The sequence below is a fragment of the Natator depressus genome, chromosome 18 (assembly GCF_965152275.1).
Source record: "Natator depressus isolate rNatDep1 chromosome 18, rNatDep2.hap1, whole genome shotgun sequence".
NCBI classification, from domain to species: Eukaryota; Metazoa; Chordata; order Testudines; family Cheloniidae; genus Natator; species Natator depressus.
Window position 1 is genome coordinate 20,261,627 of NC_134251.1, and position 26,192 is coordinate 20,287,818.

General features: G+C 45.2%; 1 long non-coding RNA gene across 2 annotated transcripts in view; it reads left to right on the plus strand.

The window, feature by feature from the left end:
• LOC142000827 (uncharacterized) overlaps positions 1-26,192 on the plus strand; it is a 35,565-nt gene that overhangs the window by 1,849 nt on the left and 7,524 nt on the right. The gene's annotated exons all lie outside the window — the stretch shown is intronic.

Here is a 26,192-nt window from a genome sequence, read left to right on the forward strand (position 1 = left end):
AATAGCAATTGATGCTAATTATGGGTAGAACATTCACTGGAGGCTGGCTGTGCAGTGGGAGTAGAGAATTTTGCCCACAGACAGGACTATGTTAAAATCACCTTTTTATAAAAATGAAGAATCTTGCTTCAAGTTGCTCCCCAATGGGCTGACGTTTGGAAAAACACAATTTTTGCCTTATCGCTCTATCAGTTATAAACATTGCAGATCCTTTTCCTTCCCACTGCATCTCCTTTCTGTAACTGTAGTTTGATTTATAATATGTGCAGTTAGGGACTTATTCAGATTTGCCTCTCAGTTCATCTGTGCAACCCACAGGGAACAAAGTATGTTAGTAACTCAAATCTCTGTTTAACGTCAAGGACTCCAGTGACACCACTGATAATAGATGCATTTATATGAAGCAAGGAATGAGACACCTGCATTTAAATATGTAGTTATTTTTTTAATAAGGATTATTTAGGATTTTATCATTTCAAGATATGATTGGTATCTGTGGTCTGTAACTGATCGTGTTACAATACCCAGAGCACATGTGCTGGGAAAGAGTTGGAGCCCTATCCAAAGTCCATTTAAGTCAATGGAAGCTATTGACTTCAGTGGGTTCTGGATTCGGGCCTTGGTGCATGCATATCTGTGAGTGTCACACTAAATTGCACATCTGCTTTTTGTTGGTTTAATGGATCAAGAATAATATGGAAACTTTTATTGCTATGTCATCAGTTGAATAACAGTGCAGTACAATACCATAACTGTGACTCTGAAGTGACAAGTGACCAGATTAAAGGTCTGAATGCTGAATTCTTCACAGGGAACTTTTCAAACATATGCAGATTTCAAAACCATACAAACACTCATCAGTGGTTTGATGTTGTTACCCACCTTCTTTCTCCAAGTCCCTATTGCTCAGGGAACAACTCTTGTCCACACCTCTCGGCTTTAAAAGAGTGAACAACAACTTATGTCTTAGAAACAAATGGCAACAGCTTAATGTTTTACCTATGAGAAAATTCAGATAAGACATTTTTCTCAGCAGCATAAAGTTCTCACAGTTAAACTGAGGTTGAGAGACATGCCTGCTATGTTGTTCTGCAATTTCATGCACTACTCAAGGGTCCTTCTGTGCTTTGTTCTGTAGCTGAAGTGTAATTCATATCCTCCTCCAAAAGCATCCTAATGTTCTCTATTCCCTTACAGAATTGTCACTTGCAGTCAAGCAATACAGACAATTGTTTTTATTATATAGTGAAAATGTCAACCCTGCTTTGTAGACACATCAGGACCAACATTCAACTTTGCTTTAGCTTGGCCAGTCTTGGCCAACACTTGAAATTAGCAACTCTTCCTTTTCAGAATAATCTAATCTAACACGTTGCACTACCTGAGCTTCTCTCCTCTGAAGATCTTAAAGCATGTTCTGAACAGGAGTGAAAGTAACTTAAGGGACTTACCCATATGCAGGGCTGGGGTCCTGAGCAGGGGGTTGGGGCCTCAACCGGAAGGGGTCGGGCCTTTAAATCCCAGGTCCTTTAAATCGCGATTTAAAGGGCCTGGGGCTCCGGCCCTTTTAAATTGCCGCCTGGGGAAGCTGCCCCCTGCTGATACGGTCGGCTGTGTACCGACTCTTGCTGGTATGCCGTACCGGACCATACCGGCTTACTTTCACCTCTGGTTCTGAACAATTATGCCTCACATAATTCATTAAAGTTGGGAGGTGGGTATTGTCATTACGGGGAAAATGAGGTGCTCAGTGGCCAAGGTGCTTGCTTATGGTCATACAGTGAGTCTGAGGCAGGTGTGGGAAGATAACCTAGATGTCCTACTTCCAGCTCCTAATACTGTTCCTTTCAAATACTCCACCCTGTAACTTCTGACAAGATAAAGTACACTAGAAACCAACTGGCTTGATATCCTATCTAAATGAGGTTCTTCCCTTCTCCTTCCTAAACATGTTATACTCAGTGGATGTTATATAAGAATGTATGACTTGCCATTCTGACTCAGATCAACATTCCATGGCAATACGATATGATAATTCTGTTCTTTACTGTAGTTTCTACCAGTTTGCCTGATACCGGCCTGTAATTGCTTGGATCAACTCTGGAGCCCTTTTAAAAAATTGACTTTACATTAGCTACTTTCCAGTCGTCTGGTACAGAGGCGGGTTTAAGTGATAGGTTATATACTACAGTTAGTTCTGCAGTTTAATATTTGAGTTTCTTCAGAACTCTTTCTGAAGAATACTTTCTGGTCCTGGGGACTTATTACTTTTTAGTTTATCAATTTGTTCTCAAACCTCTTCTACTGACACATCAGTTTGGGACAGTACTTTGGATTTATTGCACAAAAAGAATAGCTCTGATGTGGGTATCTCCCCCACATCGTGTGCAGTGAAGACCAATGCAAAGAATTCATGGAAGTTCTGAATTCTTGCAGCTGAAGATCTGGGAGCTTTTCTGAAGCTTCTGCTACTATGCAGAGTAGTGTGACATGGAAAATGCACCATGAAAAGGGAGCTGGAATGGAGATCCCCTTTGAGACCAGTCCAGACTTCTTCAGGGGACAAGTCACCTGAGAAATTGCAATGTGACCAGTAACCACCAAGGAGCCCTACAAGGGGATCAGATTGCATAAAAGAGGATGTATTTTCAATTAGATTAAAAAGAGTCTTTTTTAACCTTTGGGCTGACAGGCAGGAGAAAAAAAAAGAGATGAAAAATGCTGTATTGAGAGCTCGCTTGCCTTTAAGCAAGGGGGGTCTGGGGTGGGGAAACCAGACTATAATCTTATTAAACATGCAGCAAGGTACAAGCTGTGAAATGGAATGTGTAAATTAGTCTGTTGCAGCACATTTCTCTTTGCCTGCCACACTCATCAGTGTCTCCATTTTTTTTTTATAACCTTCTGGGCTCATTTGGCTGAACATTAGGGACAGGATAGGGACAGCAGTCAAAGGAATGAATTTTGCCTGTAAGTGTAATGGCTATTAACTGTTGGATGGTTCCCCCCACCCCCCAAGCCAAGTAATTATCGAACAGAGACACTTGGTGATGCTTTTCTGAATCAGAAAGTAACGATCTTGAGCTAAGGTGTCCAAATTCCTCTTTGTTAAGAAAACGTGGGGGTATTGAGAGAGAGAGCATGAAGACTAGGGAACGGTCTACTAATCAGCAGGATACTTCCGCCCAGAGTGGGTTCCATATCCCTTTCTGTGTCTGATTGAGAAAAGATGTCAATTGGGAATAGTCCCAGGTGCATGAGTTAATCTTTAGCTCAAGCTGTCAAGACTTTTAGCTCTGGAGTTCTCTGGTTCAATCCATAGTCTCAACCAAGATGGCAGTTGTCACGCAAGCTCAGTTAATACATTAGACCTTCTACTCCCAGGTGTGGTGTGTCCTTCTATCATTTCATCTCAGTTCAAATAAAATAGATCTTATCTGGGCTCCTGAAACATTCTAAGGTGCCCAGCCTAGCATGAACAACAGAGAGTGTCACTCCATAACCTAACTCTCAAATGTCCTGAAGTCACACCGTACAAATCTAGTGTGCCTTTATTAATATCACTGAAAATTATTCACATCAGAAATAAAGAGTCCCGAAGCAGAGGTTATAGACAAAGTTATTTACATTAAAGGAAGAGATTTTTTTTGTGTCCTGCTCTTTAGATCTTTCTCATATACTGCATTCTACATTAGAGTCTTAGCAGGGTGAGAGGTGTGGTCAGAAGGGATGGAATTAAGCAAGTTCCGCAGTAAGGTACAGCTAAGACAGGATTTATGATATGCCTGACCTTAGCCAAAAAGCTTAAGGGAAGGAGACAGGGAATCAGAAATTTCATGGTCAGATGGGAATGTTATTTACCAGAATATACAGTTATCTCTTGCAGGCCTCTGAATGTTTCTGGTATTACAAAAGATACTGGACCCTGGCCTGTGTTCCCTGTTGTTGGCAATAGAATCCATTTAATAGGTCCCAGTATTCAGCACATTTACTCAGTGATAGTCACAGTCCTTAGCTCCAATGTGCTACTCATTGTCAAAGCACTTTACAAACCTTAACTCATGAGTGAATGGCTTTGAAATGAGTCCGCCTCGGTTCTATACCCCTTGCAATGCTTAATTGCTTTGTATAATGCTTATTTTCAAAGAATTCCGTCAAAAATAAGTAAATCTCTCCTAGCAGAAATATCCCACTGAGCATCTAAGAGTATGTCTCCACTGCAATTAGACACCCGCGGCTGGCCCATGCCAGCTGACTTGGGCTTGCAAGACTCGGGCGAAGGGGCTGTTTAATTGCAAGGTAGAGCTCGGGCTCAGGCTGCAACCCAAGCTCTGGGACCCTGCCCCTCACAGGGTCCTAGAGCGGGGGCCCTAGCCCAAGCTTGAACATTTACATTGCAATGAAACAGCCCCTTAGCCCAAACCCTGGAGCCTGAGTCAGCTGGCACAGGCCAGTCACAGGTGTCTAATTGCAGTATAGACATACCCTTAGAATCACAACCATTGCTTCAGGAGCCCGTCTGATCCTTTAGAGTGGGGCTGAAGGAATGAGCATTGCCCTGAGGAAGCAACAGAAATCAGGGACTCACAGAACTTTTGTTCTGAGTTAATTTAACTATGGTTAAGTTAACCACACCAATGTAATACCGACAGACCCCGGTCATCGTTGGGCGGGATCGAACCTCGGACCTCTGGAGCTAAATGCATGAGCCTCTATTGTATGAGCTAAAAGCCATATGGAAGAGATTAACAAGTCTGCTCTACAGCCTTAGCTAAGTGGTCTCGGTGCCACTAGATGGGACAGAACACCACACCCAGAGGGTATGTGCGTTACACCAACACCCACTTTTTAACCACTTTCCATTTCCTTCCCAAACCTTAGTTCTACGGGTTTATGGGTGAAATTGCATCAAGCTCTGAATGCTTCTACCCACCTAGTTACTTATATGGTCCCCTCACTGGAGTATCTGAGTCCCTCCCAATCATTAGTGAATATCTCTCACAAGCCCCACATTCTCCTTTTGTGTATAGAGAAAGGGGAGCCGAGGCATAGACAGATTAAATGACCTGGTCTAGTTTACACAGAAAACAAGTGGAAGAGGTAGGAAATGAAGCCAAATCTCTTGACTCTGCATCCAGTGCAAACCTCAGCAAGCTTCACCGGGTGGGGGTGAACCAGAATTAATTTGCAGCAGCAGCAGCTACTTATTTTGAGTCCTTCGATGCAAATTACTTGTCAGCTATTTGTCTGTCTGTCTTTCTTAGTGCCTCTCCCCTTGGTGTTGTAAAGGCTAAACAGGTCATCATATAATGAGCGCTGGGTTGGAAGCTCTCTGATTTTGTTTAAACCTCCCAGCTCCCAAACACTTGGGGTCAGTATTAGATAGGAAATTAACTACATAGACAAGGAAGCAGTCAGCAAGGGCAGCTCACTGCCATGTGGTCATAGTGGTTCTAGACCCTGGCTATCCCTATGTGGGGGAGGGGAGGAACGTTCCAGGTGTGGGGCAGGGTGGGGCTTGACAAAATAGAGGGAGCAAGTAGCACATCTCTTGACTCCCAGGGTTGTCAGAGTGCAGCCTGAAGCCACAGCAGGGCTGGGAGAAATGTTGATTTTCCATTTCTCCATTTGCAGACTCCCTCTCAGCACCCTTGAGACAACTGGGGAATGAACATGCAATATTAAAAATGTATTAATGGGTGAGGAGCAGCTGTTCTCTGGCGTGAGCTGATTATCATGAAAGGAACTTACCTACTGTGTCAAGCCATTTAGCTCTCTTGCGGGTAGCCAGATTCCCTTGCTGCGGAGCCCGTGGGGAGTCACAGAGCCGGAGCTGTTTTTTTATTTAATAGCCCTGCCAATCTGCTATTCCCAGCCAGCGTGGCACTTGGCATCAAACAGTTTCACTCTTGTTTCCGTCAGTCTATTGTCACTGTTTCCATTTGCTGACTGGGTGCAGGTAAGCAGTCTGAGCCTGGGGTCCCCACCACTCCCGAATTTCAGCTGAGCAATCCAGATTTTGATAGCTTTATTTTCCGTCTTCTGCAGGACTAAACTTGGGGAATGCTTAAAAGTCCAAAGTTTACGGCGGAAATTCTTTTCCTGTTATTCATTTGTTTTTATTTACTCTCCAATAATTTAGAAAAGGGTGTAAAATGCACCTGGTGAAACACCTCTGGGCACATGAGCAAGATTTCACACAACACAGCAGGTGACTTATTCCCACATAGAGTGACTTCTTTCCACCCACCCGCAGATCCTTTCAGGCAACTCACACACATCCACTCCCTCACACACGCATGCTTGGCACATCAAGCTGGGTTCCATCCTCCATGAAATCTCTTAGCCAGGAGTCCAGAAAGCAGGTTGGGAATTGATTAAAATAAAAAAACAACAACTGATACTTGAGGTTGCAAAAATGAAATCCAGATAGAAGAAGGGCAGGGGTGGCTTTAGGCCACCTCTGCACCCTCTAAATTCTGGCTTTGCCTGGCATCTGTCTCACTTTAGAGCAATTACAGGGCAGGGCCTTACATGTGAGGCTAAGAATCATTCCCCCCTTGCTCTGAACCACTCCCTATTCTGGGGACTGTGCAGGAGCTTGACACTAGTGAGGGAACCCTTGTATATAAAATGATATTCCTTTACAATGCTTTTGTGCTCACATCTCTCCTCTACATCTGAGAGACCTGGACACCATACAAATGGGATATCTAACAGCTAGAGGCCTTCCATATGCAGTCTCTGCACACCATTATGGGGATCCGCTGGCAAGACAAAATTACCAACCTGGAGGTTTTCCAAAAGTCAAATGCCACAAGCATCAAGGTCATGCTGATAAAAGCCCAACTACATTGGGTTGGACATGTCATTAGGATGCCTGAACATTGACTCCCCAGAAAAATTCTCTTTGGAGAATTGGCACAAGAACACCAGAATCCAGGCTGCCTCAGAAAGCGCTACAAGGACAGCATCAAGAGCAGCACACTCCTAGGTGCAATAAAACCAGATGATCTCCAAGGCTGTGTCAAGTAGATCAGCCTGGCAACACACAGCACCCAGAGGTTTCCAAGCCTTTCAAGAAGACAGAAATAATCGACTGTTAGCTGCAAGGGGAAAGCATCAGACCACTGCTGTAGCTACCAAGATGCTCACCCATGACTTTGTCTGCCCGATCTGCTCATGAGCATGCACATCATGCTTTGGACTTCAAAGTCATTCCAGGATCCACAAAAAGAGATAGCATGGAAATGTCATCGTCAAACCAATGGACTATGCAAGAGAGATTTCTCAGAAGGGTCATTTCACCTGCTTTATGCCTCCAGAGCAGTGCAAAAGGGCTGAAGTGGGAGATAGAAACAAGCATCATTCGTGTCTAAGGCCCTCCCAGTTTTGGACTTTCCTGTCCCTCTCTGCTACTCCCCTCCCTTGGGAGAGGCCTGCTGTCTCTTTCTCTTTCATGTCTGTACTGGGCCATTTCCCCTCTGACTCTGCTGGCTCCTAGATTTGGTCTGTGTTTGATCTGTCATTGCTGGACTTCCTGCAACCCACTGGTCCTCAGAGTAATCTGATTGCCAAGCAGCTGTGGTTCCACATGGAGAGAAGGCTCCTTACCCCCTCCCTTCTTAGATTTCCTCTTAATTACCAGGCTTTCTGTACTGACCAGATTCATGCAGAACATTCTTACAGCTCTGTCATCCTGTATGATACACCTAACAGTTTGGAATCTCCCTTTGTTCCACGTTAACACTTGCTCCCAATATCTGCCTCTTTCAAAAAGCCTATCGGTGCTTTGCCAGCTCATCAGGACTTTGACAATATTGGCCTAAGGCCTGAGAAAATACACTGCCGGATGGCTTTTTCTTTGAGAGATTTCAGGCATTATCCTCCTCACAGCCACTGGAACTAGCTGGTGTTGGTGCTAGCTAATAAGCTGCGCTCAGTCACGCCTCCATTTGTCCTTCGCTTTTTCAGAGAGGTTTTCTTCCAGGGAAGGTCTTCCCTTCTCCTTCCTGTCTTGTGGCTTCCTCGTTCCCTGCTGATTCCTCTCTGCCCATCACACTCTCTCACCCTTGGATGTCTGTCCTTATTAGAGAGTGACATAAAGCACTTCCTCTCCAGAGACAGTGCATGTCCCTTTGGAGGAGCATGCACTAGCAATTCTGCCACTAGCTCACGGGACCAGACCCCTATAGTTATTCTCTGTTTCTACTAATATAGGCTAATAATTCTCTGTGATTTGGGCCCTGCCCTCTGACCCAAGCGCTGAGCACCAAACACCTCGTTCAGGAGGAACTCTGGTTGAAGGCTCAAGGTTCTGCTGCTCAGAAGATTGCCTGTTATGTGGGGAGGGGTTTTAGTGGAGTGGGTCCCCAGCTAGATTGCTGGATGTGAGCTACTCCCTTGCTCCCTAGGCTTTGGGGAAATCCCATTCAGGTTTGATTCCAGGTCTATATTTGGTGGCTAAAGCCCATCTCGAGTTCTTAGACATCCTTGAAAGTCAGGGACACACGACACATAAAAGCAGACCTTTGTGTTATGAACTGGAGGATAGTAAGGTGGTACTGTCTTCCCTCACTCAGTTCTAAAGCTTTTTGTTGAGACTGGATGTAGGAGGTCTGAAGCAAAGTTGGACAACCTGGTGTGCTCATTTGTCCCACCTCCCTCCCATCTCCAGGTATTTCGTAGCAGGCTTAGTGTCAGATCGCTGACAACAAATTGAATAGTGTGTTGCACTGAGACCCTGTCTCTGCAGTTTGCAAGCATGTATTATAGGAGGCTACACCCCATATGCCTCCGGACATCTCTTCCAAGGGAAGTGCTGGACACCTCATTGCCTGAAGCTTTGAACACTAGCCTGGATAAAGCAAAGGAGAATTTTCTATAGACTAGATGCTGTCTCTAACTTCTGTAAATCTCAGTCTGGGATATAAATTCAAACATTAGGTGCAATAAACATGGTTCTAGGCTTAAACTGCTCAGGTCAGCCTGTGTCAAAGCTTTCCGTGGAGCATATTTCAGAGGAAATAGCAAGAGAATGCAAGATGCATCCATCCTACACTCTAATGAATATCAGGCTTAACTGCATCCAGATTTTCCTTCAGTACCAGGAAACATTTTAGTAAATGTTCTGCATTATTTAGTATTGTTTCTTTGGGGAGATTAAAATTGCTTTGTGTAAATGTAGCTCTCCGCCACACATACCTGACAATGACAGAGGAGCCCGCTTTACAGAAGGCTCATTAAAAATATAAACATTATGTTGATTTCAGCAGCTTAAATTACTTAAGCCAGTGTAATGGGATAAATATTTGATGCTGAAGTTTTATTAAATTTCCATCAATAATATGTTGTTGCTAAATATGTGGAGAGCTCTTTAAATGCGGCTTGGTGGTCTAGGCAGGGAGATTATTTAAAACCCATCTCAAAGCTCTGTGCTCATTGCTTTTGGGCTGGAAATGAATTACATTCTTCCTGTTATCACCTGCAGGTAATAGCAAATAATTTCTGGTGCCATCAGGCCACAAAATATCCTGGATCAGATCCTCAGCTGGGGTAAATTGGCTTAACCCCATTGAAATCATTGATGATTTACATCAGCTGAGGGTCTAGCCCACTCTAGCCCAGTTTGTAAGCAGTGGGGGTAATTTCTAGGCATCCCATTGAAAAGTGAAGGCACATTCTGACATGCTGCAGTGGAAAGTTGAGTTGTGGGAGTGCGTGTTTAGGGGATGTTCTACTTTTTAAATGGTCTGTTTGCATAGTATCTTTTATTGTCACCTTCTTGGAATTTCCCACCCCACTGCTGTGCACTTGGCCACAGGAAATGGATTGAAGTGAGAAGCTGATGAAGAGGAGAGGCAGAGCTGAGGGCAGGACATGCTGCATTAAAGAGAGAAAACTCAAGGAAGCTTGAAAGAGAACCATCTGACATAAATGATGCATGTTCCTGAAGTCCAGCTCCTAATCAGGCAAAAAGTGGCATTCACAGAAGATTACTGTAAAGATGAAGTCAGACAATGAGCCTGAGAAACTGCTGAGCCAGCAACCTCCTCTCCTGGGGAGGTGGGACTGGGAAGGGAGCATCTCTCAAGAGGCTTCTTGGGAGTTGACAGATGCAGGAAGTGGTGCTGACAGGCCCTGGAGGGAGTCTTACTCTACCTTATCAATCACAAAAAGGATCCTTTGTGAGGAGCTGTCAAGGTTCCTCCCCCACTCTGAACTCTAGGGTACAGATGTGGGGACCTGCACTAAAAGTTCTAAGACTCCATTCCTGGTCTAACCCCGGCAAAGACAGAATATATACAGACCCTTTGTTTCTCTCCCTCCTCCCAGCTTTTGAAAGTATCTTGTCTCCTCATTGGTCATTTTGGTCAGGTGCCAGCGAGGTTACCTTTATCTTCTTAACCCTTTACAGGTGAGAGGAGATTTCCTCTGGCCAGGAGGGATTTTAAAGGGGTTTACCCTTCCCTTTATATTTATGACAGGAGCAGAGTGTTAGGTCAAATGGGAAATCCCAGACGATCTCCCCGCACCCACAGATCCAGGTGTATTTTATTGCTAAGCTATAATCAAGAGGTTGTTTTCAGTGTGTTAGTTCCCTGAGTGATTTGGGCTCCATTCCGCACTCCTTGCTCAGGCAAAGCTCCCTCAGAAGCTAATGGGACTTTTGCCTGAGTCAATAGTGCTCTAAAGTCCAGTGCAGTCCAAAGGGCTGAGGCAGCCACCTTGGGGCAGTGTGTAATAAAGGCCTGTGTTTTCCAGGCCACTGCCTCAGTTATTTAAGCTGAGAATTGCTGCTTCCCAAAGCTGCTGGGCTCTGCAGAATGGGGGATGGGGGTGGGTTCTCCACTCCTTTTAGCTTTGGAAAAGCAGTAAATGGTGGTTGCGATGCAGGTAACATTCTCTCCTAATCCTCAAAGTGCAGAGAGGGAGTTAGGAAAAAGGATCCAGCTTTGATTCATCTCTAACTTCTAACCTTCAGTCTCCACTGCCTGGAAGCTGACTGACATAATGGTCCCAACCCGCCACAAACCACATCTTTCCCCTTTAGTATGAGTTTCCTTAAAATGCACTTGGGTGTCCCATTGCTCCTGCTGTGCCTAGGGACTCAGGTGTTTGTGTTTTGCTTATTCAGGTAAGAACAGTGCTTAAAAGGTCAACATGCTTTCAAATTAATCGGAGTTTGTCCGGCCATCTGACAGGGTTCACTGCGCATTAGCTCTCTGAGTGGAACCGTGGTTCAGAGCAGGTGAACAGGGCCAGCCTGAAGGATGGGAGACAAAATGGAGGGGGCCTTGCTGGAGTCTGAGGTGAATATTTAGCTCCAACTTCATATATTAAAAAATAAAAATCCAAACAGTCCCTTAAAGAGACCTTTTCCCAGGGGTCCACCGAATTCTGACCCATCAATGATGCTATTTGGCTGTGAATAAAGATAGGACTTATCCTGCCTTTGTGAGAATAGACTGAGTAACACCATGAACCTCTTCAGCAAAAACCACTGTATAACACCGATGAGGGAACTGGGGCAGACACTGAAAGGTCTAGCTCTACGGCCCTTACTAAGAGGCGTAGTATCATAGACTCCAGTAGTATTACCGACCCCAAGTGTCCAAAAATCACGAGTTTGGCTTAAAAATCATGAGACTCTAAAATAATGCATGTGGTGTTCTTTTTATTTATCTGCTGGTGTTCATGTTCTCCACCTTTTCTTCATAACCGTGGGGGACACAAACATATGGATTTATAATAACATGAATCCAGGAACTGGGACTTTAAACCCCCCCCCCAAAAAAAAACCCCCAAAAAACAAAAAAAAAGCCCACCACTGAAATGTTGCGAGATTCTAGAATTGTGAGAGTTGGCAATACCACTTTAATAGTACCTGGATTCCATCTAAAACACCTTATGTAGACTGGCTAGTCTGAGCAAGAGCTGCAGGGTTCGACCCTTAATTTGTATTTGTATTGATAGCAAGTATATCGTAGCAATGTTATTGGCAGTCACTGGCAGTGAGCGGTAGCCATGTGGAAACTTATCAAGATGGACAGAAACTAGAAGGTTGCATGACTAGATTCTGTGCTGATCTGAGTTGAGGGGTCTTTCAATTAATTGTCATTAGGGCCAACTAAGGAGGAACCACAAGATTTTCCCTGGTCAGATAGTTTGGCCACACCATTTTGTTTCATTTGGGAAAAAAAAATCTTTAACAAAATCTACCATGAGGATAAAGTGTTTCCACTTTGATTTAATTTCATTGAAATTAGTTATTGAAATCTAGACCTTCCTCTGCAGTGTCTGCAACCCAAATACAACATCCTTTGCTGGTGCAGGAGAATCAGAAAATGAAACTGACCAGTCTGGCTTCTCTATTTCAAGTGGAGTGAAATGCAAAGAAGTTAGCAGAGTGTAAAAATGTGGAAAACGTCAGTGAGATTGTGTTGGATTTGGAGCTGCCTGTAATAATTTATGAATATCATATGTTGACCTGGTTAAGTGATGTTTACTATGTACGTATACCGAGTTAATTCAGGTTTCATAGTAGCAGCCGTGTTAGTCTGTATTCACAAAAAGAAAAGGAGTACTTGTGGCACCTTAGAGACTAACCAATTTATCTGAGCATAAGCTTTTGTGAGCTACAGCTCACGAAAGCTACAGCTCACTTCATCGGATGCATCCGATGAAGTGAGCTGTAGCTCACGAAAGCTTATGCTCAAATAAATTGGTTAGTCTCTAAGGTGCCACAAGTCCTCGTTTTCTTTTTGAGTTAATTCAGTATCAGCATTTTCAGGTAGGGGTGTGGTGAGGTGGATCCTGGTATTCACTTCTCACAAACACTTGAAGCACAATGCAAGAGCCATTGGCTTAGATGCTCTGCTGGGCTTGCCAGACCCATTTCCTGAATGAATCAGTCCCTGTGTGGGGAAGGAAGATCAAATGGTCCAAGAGGTTTTAAAGAGAGACAAAGTCCATCAAGCAGGAGGAGAGACAGTTAACACCCAGCACAGACTTTAGGGGTGGTTTAGCCTTAGTCAGCTAGGTCGCCATGTTGGCATGGAAGGACTCTAGGAAAATCCATTTTCTTCCAGTGCTTTGTTCCTACAAAATAAACCATACTTTGGTTTCAGAGGGCTGTATGGGGTCTCTGAATACCATTGGTCACAGGCTCCTGAGGAGGAACAAGGATCCTAAACCTCATTGGAATTGCAGGGTACGAGCGGTTGATGCATAGGTACTGCAGCCAAAGGCCCGGTAGGATAATCGTGTGAGCTCACCTGAGAGGAGTGAAGGCAGCCCCTGACACCAGAGGGTGTGCACTCAGAGAGACCACAGAGAAACAGAAGTGCAGTGAGCTCAGCAACTGTGACAAAGATTTTAAAATTTTCCTCAGGTTCACCAGCTTCTAGTAATATTAGTAGCACAGGGAAGGACAACAATTGTTAAAATATTAATTTTTATTTTAAGTAATATTAATTTTATCCTGACAGTGTCTCTTCAAGGACAGTCAGAATGTTTTAAACCCTGATCCTACAAAGACTTACACTCATGCTTAACTTTAAGCTTCTGAGTAGTCCCATTGCGATCAAATTAAAGTTAAGCACATGTGTAAATTGTTGCAAGATCAAGGCTTAAATGGCTCCAGAACTACAGCCCAGTCTTGATTTACTGCTGTGACTTAATGGGACTTGTGTTAGTGAGCAATGGGCTTAGTAGCAATTGTTTGGCGCACGGGATCTATCAATATTTGGATTGCCTTGTGAAGTGATTACCATGTGGCCTCTCTCCCTCCTTGTCACTCTAAATTCACGGTTGTTGTTTTTCTAGTTCTTATCCTGTGAAAATTCAATAAAAATAAAGTTTAGGCAACACCAGCAGTTCAATTCCTGCTTCCTAAGAAATGCCAGTTCTTAAGAAGATGAGTCATATCCCTATGGACTCGAGTCAGCCAAAACGGAGAAGCATAAGAAATAAAACTCTCTGCCGGTCACTGATCTGAGATGAAGTTAGCTAGGCCAAGTAGCATCTCACCATTGCAAGGAAAAAACCCCACAAATATTTTCCTTGGCAGGTGTATCTTTCTCCAGTGTCTTACAGGGTGGGAGTTTCAGCCACTGTAGAAATATCATTCTGGGTCACTGCTTTCATGCTTCCCCCACGATAAAAGGCTAATTACCAATGAACACATGCTAGAGAAAAAGAACATGGCCAGGCGTTTCTCTTAAAGAGCTGCGCCCATCTCTTTATCCGAGAGTGTGAGGAGATGTGGAAGTAGTGACGGTTGCACCAGTTTGCCCTGGGGGCGCTGTTCCCTCTGAGCTGTGCCCGTGTGTGCGTGCACACAGCTCCTAAACCCCGCGCACACGGCGAAACCCCGCGTGCACAAAAATTTGCACAGAAGAAATTTTTTTGCGCACACGGCCTGTCAAAAATTAGAGGGAACGTTGCCTGGGGGTAGGGTTTATATTGGTAAAGTGGGAAAAGAGAATCAGGAAAATATTCTTACTTTCCTCCCAGTTCTCTTTAAGAGCTGCTAAATTAACAGAGGAGCTCTTCCGCTGGAAAGGTCCATGCTAGGGCAACTTCTCCAAGGTCCCAGACTGTAGCGGACTTATGGACTCAGTCCATTCCGGGTCTCCAATGCAGCAGTAGCTCTTCAATGACCAGCCTTGCATCCACTCAGAGTCAGGGAGCCAAGGCTTTGTCATGTACTCCTCCCTCCCTGATATTCCATCGATATGATCACATCCCAGGCATGTCACTCTGTCTGCGTTCACACTGAAGCCTGCCATGCGACGGGAGCAGCTACAAGCCTGGCTAAGGGCTCTTTTGGTTCAGAATCTCACCGAGCTGAATCATTATGGATTTTGTGCTGTGTTACTATCCCGTTTTTAAGTTCTCAGCCATTTTGAATGGTGTGCAGCGACAGTAGGGCAGGTACCTATGCCATGCCAAGAGGCCCCAGTGATATCAGAGCTGACTCAACCAATTACCACCCTGCCTCTACAGCTAATTTGCACTTAACAATTTCATTGGTGGTCTAAGGGAGACTGGTTGTTTACTTGGGCAAATGGCCACACCCATGCGCCCAACTGCCATGAGCACAAATCAACACAAATCACTCAGCACAACCCAGACAACAACACAACCAGCCTACCCAACCCCAAACACAACACAACACAACCAGCCTACCCAACCCCAAACACACACAGTCCCTCACCACTGCACCCCCCCATTTGCCACTCACACAAAACTACACAACTTTGCCAGCACAAATACACAACCAGCACACACAGTAACCCCAAACACATATAGCCCCTCACTGCAGCATACAACCCTCATTCACCACCTGCACAAATCAACATAAGTCTCCCAGCACAACACCCCTACACAAATCAACACAACCACCTACATCTCAGCACAACCAGCATGTACAACCTCCTACGCATAGTCCCTCCCCGCAGGACTCCACCTCCCCTCAGTCACCACCAGCACAAATCCACACAACTCTCCCAGCACAACACAACCCACCCACAAACCTTCACAACCACTCATATGAACAACACATCCAGAACACACAATAACTCCAAACATCACTCAGAAACCTAGAACGTCTGTTGAGTCAGCATGAAGTGATGGAAACAGTTGCAAGCATCGCTGAGAGCTTTTTGTTTAGAATATCACCAGGTGGAATCATCATGGGGATTCACGGACTGTTACCATCCAATTTTAAGTTTTCAGGCATTTGTGGCTTTTTTACACATGTGGCTTTATGAATTACACCCTTGCAATAGCTTGGGTTTTCACCTACTAGTGTGCAAATATCCCCCCACGTCCTCCTACCAACCACCAAAGGGAACATTACATCACTGATTCATTAAAAGCACTTTTTGCAAGAGCAGGAATGGTTGCCTGCATGTCCTGGCCAGATTCGGACCTTCTGCAGTTTCAGCTGGGTATGATGTAATTCACACCACAGCTTCCCTTGTTCCCATATAGAGTCTCGGCAATCGGTTGTTCCATGATAGGTGGGTAAGCTCTTCCAGGCTTCTTCTGTGCACACTGACAATGCTCAGTGCATGATGCAGAATCACTCAAACAGAATTAAATAGAACCTTTGGGATGAAAAGTGCTATCAAAACGCACGATCCTGGCTGAAAATCTACCTGGAGTCTTCTGCCTGCCTTCAGCGTACTATATCTCTTTAAAACCAACCCTCTGGGACCGCTGGGAATGAAAACAATTTTTTATACTTGGAGAGTTTTTGATTTGAGTGACATGTCTGGGCTTGAGACTGTCATGCCAGGTCATTTGTGCTGAGTCATGAACTGTCACTGGAAGGAGTGCACTGTAAGCATGTGTTTGCAGAGTCTGGGGTGGCTTTGCTTTGAGGACATAAACACAGATTGTCACTTCCCATCTTTGTCTGCCCGGATGGCTGAGATGCAGGAAGGTGAATAACAGGCTTTACAGTTCTAAGGCATCTGTGTTTTCAGTCCATTTGCACACTGACTCTGGTTGAGGTTTGTGTCATAAACCCTGTGTCTGTTGAAAAGGGGCAAGTTTCGACTTATTCTGTGGGCACACTGATTTCTGCTCTTTGGAAATACTAACATGCTGCTCTTTTGCCATGGCTTTCATGGCTGTAAAAGATGTCAAGAGCTTACTGCTGTCTTAAAGCAGCTAAAGTACTAAAGCCTAATTGGTTATAAAGTCAGGGCACTTACAACACCAAACAGGAATCATCCACCCTGGCCAAATTCACTTTTGGGAGAACTCCACTGGCTCCATTAACCAGATATCGAGATTTTTTGAAAGGACACCTTCCCTCTCTCTTTTCTGAGTGCAATTTGCGCCTGTAAAATTTGCACCTTCATTTTCTGCCCACAAATCAGGGATGCAAATCAGGTCATTAGAGGTGCAAGCACTCAGAGCTGTGCACACGGTTCATTTGCAAGTGCCAAAATGGCAGATGGGACTTGTGCCCCCGAAAAAGGGAAACTGGGCCTTAACCAGGCTTGATACATGACCCAGAGTTTGTAAAGAGCTTGGGATCCTTCAGGACAAAAGGTGCTATACATACATGTGAGATAACAACAACAGTCATACTTGTTAGCGTACATACAGGATCTTCCTTACCAGATTTTCATAGTCAGCCCCCATTGGTGATCTCTTTTCAACCAAAGAATCAGTCCTTCAAATGCCATCTTAAAGGGACAGAGGTTGTGTGCTGTGGCATTTCGACATTTTGTGCCATGACGTCAGCCAACTTGAGAGACTTCTTAAAAGAATAAACTATTTCCTGCTTCCCTCTCTCATGTTGTGATTTTAAATAGAAAACAAAGCATGCAGCTCTTGGCACTGTTGGGGAATTGAAGCTCGGGCATGAAGGACAATTTCCCCAAAGGAGCAAGCATAAGATAATAAAGTAATGGACTGCAAGGAGCAGACTGGCCTCCTGTGGCCAGTGAGATCAGAAGGAAGCACTTGAATGGATCTTTTAATCCTGTGCCTGGGTGGAGGGTGGAAAATGGTTTTAGCCAGGTTAACATAGGAAGGATCTAACCTTGATCAGTCTGCATGATAAATAAGCGCAAGTATTAGTAGGGTTAAAGTAAAATTAAGTCAGTCTATTATGCTACACCAGCTGCTTACCTATAGCAGTTTAAAGGCAATGCATTCTAATGTAGGGTATATGTTCCACTTTGCTTTGTGCTTTGGGTCACAAGCTCTTGATGCAGCAGTGAGCTTTCCCCTGTTTTGTTTCAACACTATAGAATCAGGGAAGGGAAGAAAAACCCCAAGACTCATTTGTGTTGCATCTTTGGTGAAATGTAAAGAAATGGATCTCCATAAATATTTCATGATGGAGTTTATTAAACTACTAAAATGATGATTACTGCATTAAATATGTCTGAGGCTCCAGTGGGGTATTTTTTAAAAACAATCCCAGAAGTTCCTGCTGTTTTCACTTTCTTCAGAGCAAAGATACCTGGCCTGAAAGGGTGAATGGGGCCTGCACAGCCAGGGGGGACTTTATGTCTAGTGGTTGTTTGTTCCTCTCCTCTGCAATTAAAATAAGGCACAAAGATGTGTTTTGTTGTTTGGTGGACCCTTGGGAAGATGTTTGGAATACATGGGCTTCATTAATTCAGCTGCAATTAAACTGTGAGCCTGATTATAGTAATAACAACAATACCTAGATCTTCATCAGTAGATCTAAATGTGTTTTACAAAGGAGGTTAGTACCATTATCCCCATTTCACAGATGGGGAAACAGAGGTACAAAATGACTTGCCCAAGGTCACCCAGCAGGCCTGTGTCAGAGCCAGGAATAAACCTCAGGTCTCCTAAGACCCCATGCAGTGCTCTGTCCAGTAGGTCACCCTGCCTCCCAGGGTGCTGCACAGGACCTACCTTTTATAGAAAATCAAAATCTATAGTTTTGAGAAGAAAGTGAAACGTGGTGGTGAACTATTAGATACTGTGCCTAGTGGCTGGAGCAGAGGACAGAGACTGAGGATTCCTGGATTCTCTTGCTGGCAGAAAGAGGAGTGTTTAGGGCAAGTAACTGAGAACTGGTTCTCTTGAGTTCTGTTTCCAGCTCTGTGTGGAGCTGGGAAGTGTGGTCTAGTGGTTGGAGTGGGAATCAGGAGTCCTCATTTCTATTCTTGGGTCTGGTTTTCACTCACTACAGAGATATTCTGTTGAAAAGGACTATAGAATCGCAAAGCATTATTACTGGTATAAGATGCTGCACTCACCATATACTGTGTGTGTATTAGGGATAAAAGCCAGGTCTGGAATAGGTTTTATCCTTAGTAATCAAATGTCCAGATTGGCAGGTCTGAAAGATATTGTCTAGCGCAGGGATGTCTATTCCAGGTCATTAGTTTGTGATTTCAAAGTGAAAAATTCAAACTGAGCATATTCATAAGAGAGACACCAAGGACTGTAATATCCGGTCAGTGCATGAGATCATATCTGATATGTTTGCAAATCCCACTGTTAATACCAAGGGAAGTTTCCTGTACAAATCTCCTTTCTCCCCAAACAGAGAGGAAAATATGCCTCATACATTTAGGATGGATTTTGAGTCTCTCTAACTGTGAAAGGGAGTACTTGTGGCACCTTAGAGACTAACCAATTTATCTGAGCATAAGCTGTAGCTCACGAAAGCTTATGCTCAAATAAATTGGTTAGTCTCTAAGGTGCCACAAGTACTCCTTTTCTTTTTGCGAATACAGACTAACACGGCTGTTACTCTGAAACCTGTGAAAGGGGGTGGCTGGGTCATCACACATATTGCATCTCTTTCCCCATGTTAAGTATCCTCACACTTTCTTGTCAACTGTCTAAATGGGCCATCTTGATTATCACTACAAAAGTTTTTTTCTCCTGCTGATAATAGCTCATCTTAATTAATTAGCCTCTTACCGTTTGAATGGCAACTTCCACCTTCTCTGTATGAATATATATATCTTCTTACTATATGTTCCATTCTATGCATCCAATGAAGTGGGCTGTAGCCCACATAAGCTCATGCTCTAATAAATTTGTTAGTCTCTAAGGTACCACAAGTACTCCTGTTCTTTTTGTAAAAGGGATGTTGCTCCTTAAATATTTAAGACTCTCAGTGTGAAACACAGGAGACAGCTGTAATGTTCATATTGCTGTTTGTGCTGGTATCTTCACCAGATCCCAAAAGGATTGGCGAGATAACTCCAACTCCATTTTCTTTGTGATGGTAACAGCGCTGACAAGGGTTATTGCAATTACAGGAGGGCTTGAATTTATGGTTTGTCTGGAATCACAAGCACTCATTAGTCACAAGTTCTTTGCCCAGGCAGAAGAATGACAGGGCTGTGCAGCTGGGCCCAAGATACCATGGGGAAAGAGTAATGCTGCTGAGTTTGCTGTTGGATCAGATGAACTCCCTTTTTCCATCGCTTCAGCTCTTCTCCCATCAGTTTCAATTGGGAAACTTGATAAAGGATCAGAGCTAATGAGGGCAGCCTCAAAATGGCACCCGACTTAAAGGAAGGTTTTGTTTTTAACGTGTGGTTTTATTTGCAAAAGTGACTATGTAAAAATAGCATCACTTCATAGATCTACCGAGTCTTTAGTCCAGCTAGCTCACGTTATTGTCTAGAACAAGTTGTACTGCTCTTTACCGACCTTAGATTCTTCTACAGCACCCATCATTCCCATATCTATGAGCTCTAAACCCATTAGCCCTGCAGGGCTAATACAGCTAAGAGAGCGAGTGAGCTGGATTCTACCCCTACTCGTGTGTCATCAATAGAACGGCTTGCTACATTTCTATCACTTGCACCTGGCAAACTTGTTGGCAACAATGGGGCTGCACGGGTGTCACCAAGGACCTCATTTGACCCGTGGAAACTTTACTGCTGGCAGTGAGCAAGGGAAGAGCCCAGCTTGGCTCTCCGATCCCAGGCTGAGTTTGCAGGGATGAAAGTTAGAGAAAAAAGCCATTATTTTATTTATAAGCTGAGTGGATTTGACTAGGAGTCCCTGAGAGACAATGAAACCCCTGCAAAGCCATTTTGCAGTCATGTTTCAGAGCAGAAATGCACATTAACTGACATGCGGATTCTGGAAAGACTGAAACCTCCCCTCTTCCTAAGCTCCGCTCCCTGAGACCCAAGGACTGCACTGTTCTGCAGCTCTTCTCTGAATGACATGAAGGCAGCATTTGACAAATGCTGTTGGGAGATGCATCCAGCCACAAGGAAGGTCAGCTTGACGCAACAGGGAGCAGAGAAAGACAACGTGGGGCAAATTTTTTCCTAGAATGGCTGGTGAAATTGTCCTTCTACTCTCCCTGCTGTCTCTAGTGCTGCTCTGAATGCTGGACAGTGACACACACGTGATAGGTGGCTGGTCTCAATCAAGTTCCCTGAGATCAGGTGTCCACATCACCCCAAACACCCTGGTGCCGCTAGCTCCCCTCTCAGCAGGGAGGCTAAGGAATAAATGTACCAACCTCCACTCTCATTGTTGGGAACCCCAGGGCACATGGTGAGGAGCATTAAGCAGGGGTCCACTTGGGTGTATTTTCACTGCTGTCCCTGGTCTATGGATAAATGTCGGATCTCATTTTCCAGGGGGATAGTCTGGCCCCTTTCAGCGATGTTACGTCCAAGTGCAGGACAGATTTTTTTAAAAAGCAGCAGGCTCTCGAGGGATTTCTTCTCTTCTTAATTAGGTAAAATGCATCCGTCTAATGCGATCTTGTTGCTTAAATCCCAATTCCAGCCTCCTGAGATTAATTACCTTCCCCCTGTATTGGCATCCTGCCTTTTGCCTTTACATTCAAAGCAGTGTAAGAGATGATGTGGTCTTGGAAATAGAACTCCCCGTCACTAACCGGCAAACCAACTTCTCGAGAAGTGGCTCAGAAGGGAGCCAAGGGAGGGTGCCTGGGGTGAGTGCTGCCCGGCCTGAGCTGCAGTCACTGGGAAGAGATAAATCGCACTCACCCCTTTGGTGAGCTGGCACTTCGCAGCGTCGGTTACACAGGTCTCCAGATCGAGCTCTGCATGGAGCAGAGGAGAATCGGGCCTTTTGCACTTCCACAAAACATTCGGTGCCTCCAAAACCACCAGCGACAGCGAGGGATGTGCCATGGTGCAGCAGCACCTGGTGGCGAGGGAAGTCCTCAGTGACACTGAGGAAAAGGGTCGGCATCAGCTGATGCTTCAAATGCTGCACAGACCCAGCCACCGGCCCCTCTTATCATTTGAGCCTGGGAGCTGGTAGCTCTTGTAAGGGCCTGAAGTGAATATGTCCATGACACTGATGTGCCAGACGTATTTCTCTCCTCTGGAAATACAGTCTTGTGGCATGCTCTGCCAAACATTACAACCTGCAAGGGGCACGTGCACATGAGCCAGCAGCTCCCAGGTTTAAATGGGAGGAGGCGCTGGTGCTGGCATCTGTTCAGTGAGGGGTCATCGATACTGCAACTTACTGCCCTGCCTCAGTCTATCAGAGCTTGGATGCATCAGTTTTCAAGGCATGCTGCAAGACCTATCCACTCTCCCTGGTGGTTCCTGACAGGACAGGTTAAATGGGGTGTGGATGGGGGATGAATGCACAGTGGATGGGATTTGTGGTGGAAGGACAGCATTTGAATCTTTGCAGACAATTTTGAAATGGCCGATATTGATTTAGATTTATCAAGTGTCCTTTTGTCACTAACAGACCATTTCCCTCCCTCTTTCCTTAGGTTTTTATGGTGCTGCTCACAGAGTAAGGACGACAGGATCAGGCCCTAACTAAAGAGGAACAAAGCACACACACGCAATCAAATGCAGTGCCATATGCTCACACCCAATCACCCATAGGTGCACTCCCCCCAACACAAATGCCTAACTCCCATTCCATTGACATTTACCCAAGCACTGCTTTGTGTTTCAAGGGCAATTCATTGCCAATAGCCATTCCTCCTCCTGGCTGCCCATTGCTTTGAAATCCTGAACTCATTTCCCACCCCAAATCAACAGCCGTAGCTGCATTCTGCTAACTGGGCATGTATGTTCCAAATCCATCACTCTAACAACCCCATGGAAATGCAAATAAAAGTGAGATTATGATATTTTACGTAAATAAGCAATGTAGCAACTCCAATCTGGTTCAGGCTGTCAGTGGAATTCACTGGAGAGATATTAACACTGAAAGATTTGAGCATGTTCTCATGGAACATTTATTGTGTAACTCTGGGCTCCAATAAAGCTTTTCTATAAATTATTCATTATGGAATTCAGATGAAATGCCAAAAGTCTCTCCCATCAAGAGACTGTTTTGTTTATTACTACGAAAATCTAGTCTTAGTTAGCAACTAAGCTATTAAATTGGCATGCAAGATAATTAGGAGGGGGAAATGAACAGTTATATCATTGCATCACTGATCATACACTATTACCCTTCAAATATGCTGGACCTCCACAGTTAAGGGTTTTCTCAGCTAAAACACAAAAAGTTTCTGTTTATCAGAGAATATGAGTATCTACCTACTCTGCTTCTCCTTCTCGGCTCTGGAAAGGGACAAGTAAATATTTTGCACAGAGGGAACTACAGGGGTCTGTGGGCAGTGCAAAATTACCTAGCACACTGTTAGCACTATGAGGAATAATAAGCAGCCACTCCACCATAACTGTAACCTAACTGGATCTCACTAGGCAAGGCTGGGCTTGGTCAGTGCTTGGATGGGAGAGCAAAAGAAAATATGTGCTACAAACAGCAATGTCAGTGGTATTGCCCGGTGGGTGAGCAACCCAGAGGTGCATGATGAGTATCAAGGTCTGGGTGAGGGGTGGAACTGCTGGTGGATTTGGGAGAGGGGACAGATTTTTAAGAAGAAGAGAGAGCATGGCTCTAATAGGTGTTTTAGGGTAGGGAGGGTATTTCATCCATTTATGGCCATCGAGGTAAAACATTTTCAAAGGGAGCCCTTTCACTGATGCGCAGCCTCAGCACAGAGGGTGAGGCTGAATGTGACATGGGCTGGCATTTTCCAATGTGCCTAAGGGAATTAGGCACCCCAACACCATTGACATTCAATTGGAGTTGAGCACCTAACTCCCTTGGGCTCCTTCGACACTCCCAGTCCTGGAGCATAAACTGCTGTCTCATCCCTGGATGGGGCTGCTGATACCATGGGGGCAAATGCAGTATGAAGCCCTAGGGAGAGATGGCCATAAGTGAGACATGTTGGCTAACGTAGCTTAGGTCGACTTGCTGCGGTGTTTACACTGTGCTGTGTCAACGGGAGACGCCCTCACAACGACCCATCTTGGGGAGCTGGAGTACTGGAGCTGATGGGAGAGTGCCTCAAATCACATCACCTCCCTAAACCAGGTGATGCAAGTCCTAGATGATACAAAGGCTTGGGAGGTAGCAGAGGAGGTTTGGCTGCATCTCTGGAGAGTAAACTCCTGTGGCTCCCATCCCAAAAACTGAGACTCCACCAAGGAGGATGTTAGAACTGGCCAAGGGATGTGTCTATAGCAAAGGTACGGGGAGCCGGGCACAGCTGTACCGAGAGCTGCCTTAGATGCCAGCACATTAGTGAACAGCTTTGAAGGCAGAGCAGCCAGTCCTACATCAACTAGGCAAGACTTCAGAGTGTAATACAACACACACAAACGCTGCTGATAAATAATGGATCAAGCCTGCTGCCTTCCAAAATCTGCTCAGGGTGAGAGTCCACAGGCTTGGCTTCGCTAGAAGAGGGTGCCAGCTGGCAAACAGTTCCGTTTAGTAATTTCACTGGCCTAGTGGGCACTTCTCATCTTCTCTCAATTTCTTCCACTGCAATTAATGTGGATCGGATGCAAGAAGCCAGCACAGTCCTGGGCGAGGTAGGCAGACCTACGGGCAGCATTGTGGTTTTGCTGTGACTCTGTCACACACAAAGTCCCGTGTTCTACACATTGAATAGAAGAAAGTTAATGCCCTATGCAGACCTTGTGAGAATGGCTACAGAGCTGCTAATCTCAGGCTGGCTTTCCATCTCCCTTAGTTTAAAAAAGCCAGGGAGCCCTCCTAGAGGGTTGGTATCCACCCAGGGAACAGCACAATGTCCTCTAGCTTGAAAGTTCCTTGGGGGCAGAGGCAGCATTGCAGAAATAATCAATTATGTTCTGAATCTCAGCATGTCCTTTTAAAAAACTCCTTGGCAAGCTCCTAAGCCTCCATTTTCAAGGTCCCCCCCCTTTAAATTGTAATGGAGACTACGTCTTCATCAGGCTTTCTGCCACCATTTCTAGCACTGGTCAGGCCCTCCTGCTGGCAGCAGCAGAGGAAGCCCTAGTGTAGACCAGCTCCTGGCGTAATCTCTGTGCCACTGAGACCTGCTCTGACAGTCACCACATTGCTTAAAACACTGCTGACCAGCTGGCCTCTGCTGTCCTGGCTGCTGTTTCCACTTCTCCAGTGCCTCACGAGGGTGATTGTCACAAGAGCGCAATGCATCCTGGGAGATTCAGGGACTCTGGAGAGTAATGCGGTTATATAAGGAACTGATGACTAGGAGCAAAAGAGCTCCTGAAGGAGACAACTGCCAGTTTGCTTGGAAATAAGATTCTGCCTTTCAAGGAGGAGCGTAACCATCTGCATTATGGCTACACACACAGAGCATAAGTGTTTCCCTTTATGGCTGTGTGAAGGACCACAGTGTGGCAGTTGCCATGGCAACTCCCTTTTTGAACACTCCGTTGTTAAATAGTCACGTAAACTCCCCAGTAAGTGTTGCTGCAGCGCCCTGGGCTCTGACACTCTCTGGCTTTTCTCTTTTCACTCCAGGAGCCCCTGTCTTGCTTCAGATCACTGGTATCCTGCAAAAGCCTGGGCTCGTCAGCTGATCTGTACTGCCTAGAGGGTGCTGCTGGATGCTGCTCATGTGCTGACCATGAGGCGGCCCCGACCCTCGGGGCTGCCAGCAGGGGGTGGGAAAAGGAAGGCCAAATGGAGCCCAGATCACCCAAAATTTTACATTTCTGTGAGAGGGCTCAGTCCCCTGACCTGTCCTCTTGAGAGTCTACTGGCCCTTTGAGAGCTTGCTCTCTTAGCCTTTTGGCACAGCTCCTGCTATCTTCAAATCCTTATGCGGTATCCCTCTTCGGCTTGGTCACAAGGCCTAAGGGGCCCAGAGAACAGGAGAAGGAGGACCCAGTTAGGCTGGCGGGATTTCCCCAGCTGTCTCACCCCAGTCCCCAGGGAACTTCAGGTTCTGCTCCCAAGGCAGCTTCCTGCTACTTGGCTGTTCAGGGTGGGTATTCCTCAGCCTCTCTAGCAACCCCCCTCTCCTCTTGCACCCCCTTATCCCAAGCGTGGCTGGGCAGCCAATTAGCACCACCATTACAACAGGGAGCTTTTGTTTAGAGAAACATTACACAGCTATCTAATCATTCGATTTCTCTAATATAATCCCTTTCTAATCTTCCTCTCGTTGAAGGCTGCCTGCCCTTCCCTAGGTGAAGGGCACAGTGAGTGTCACACAAAAATAAACAAATAAAAATAAGCTTCCAGGGAATGGCTTGCCCAATGCCCATTGACTTTCAGTGGGATTTGGGTGCTTTAGCTTCCTTTGAAAGTCCCAGCCCGTATATTGGTGATAATCCCATGGTGGATGTGATTGGGTGAAATGTAAGATGGGCCCCTGGTAA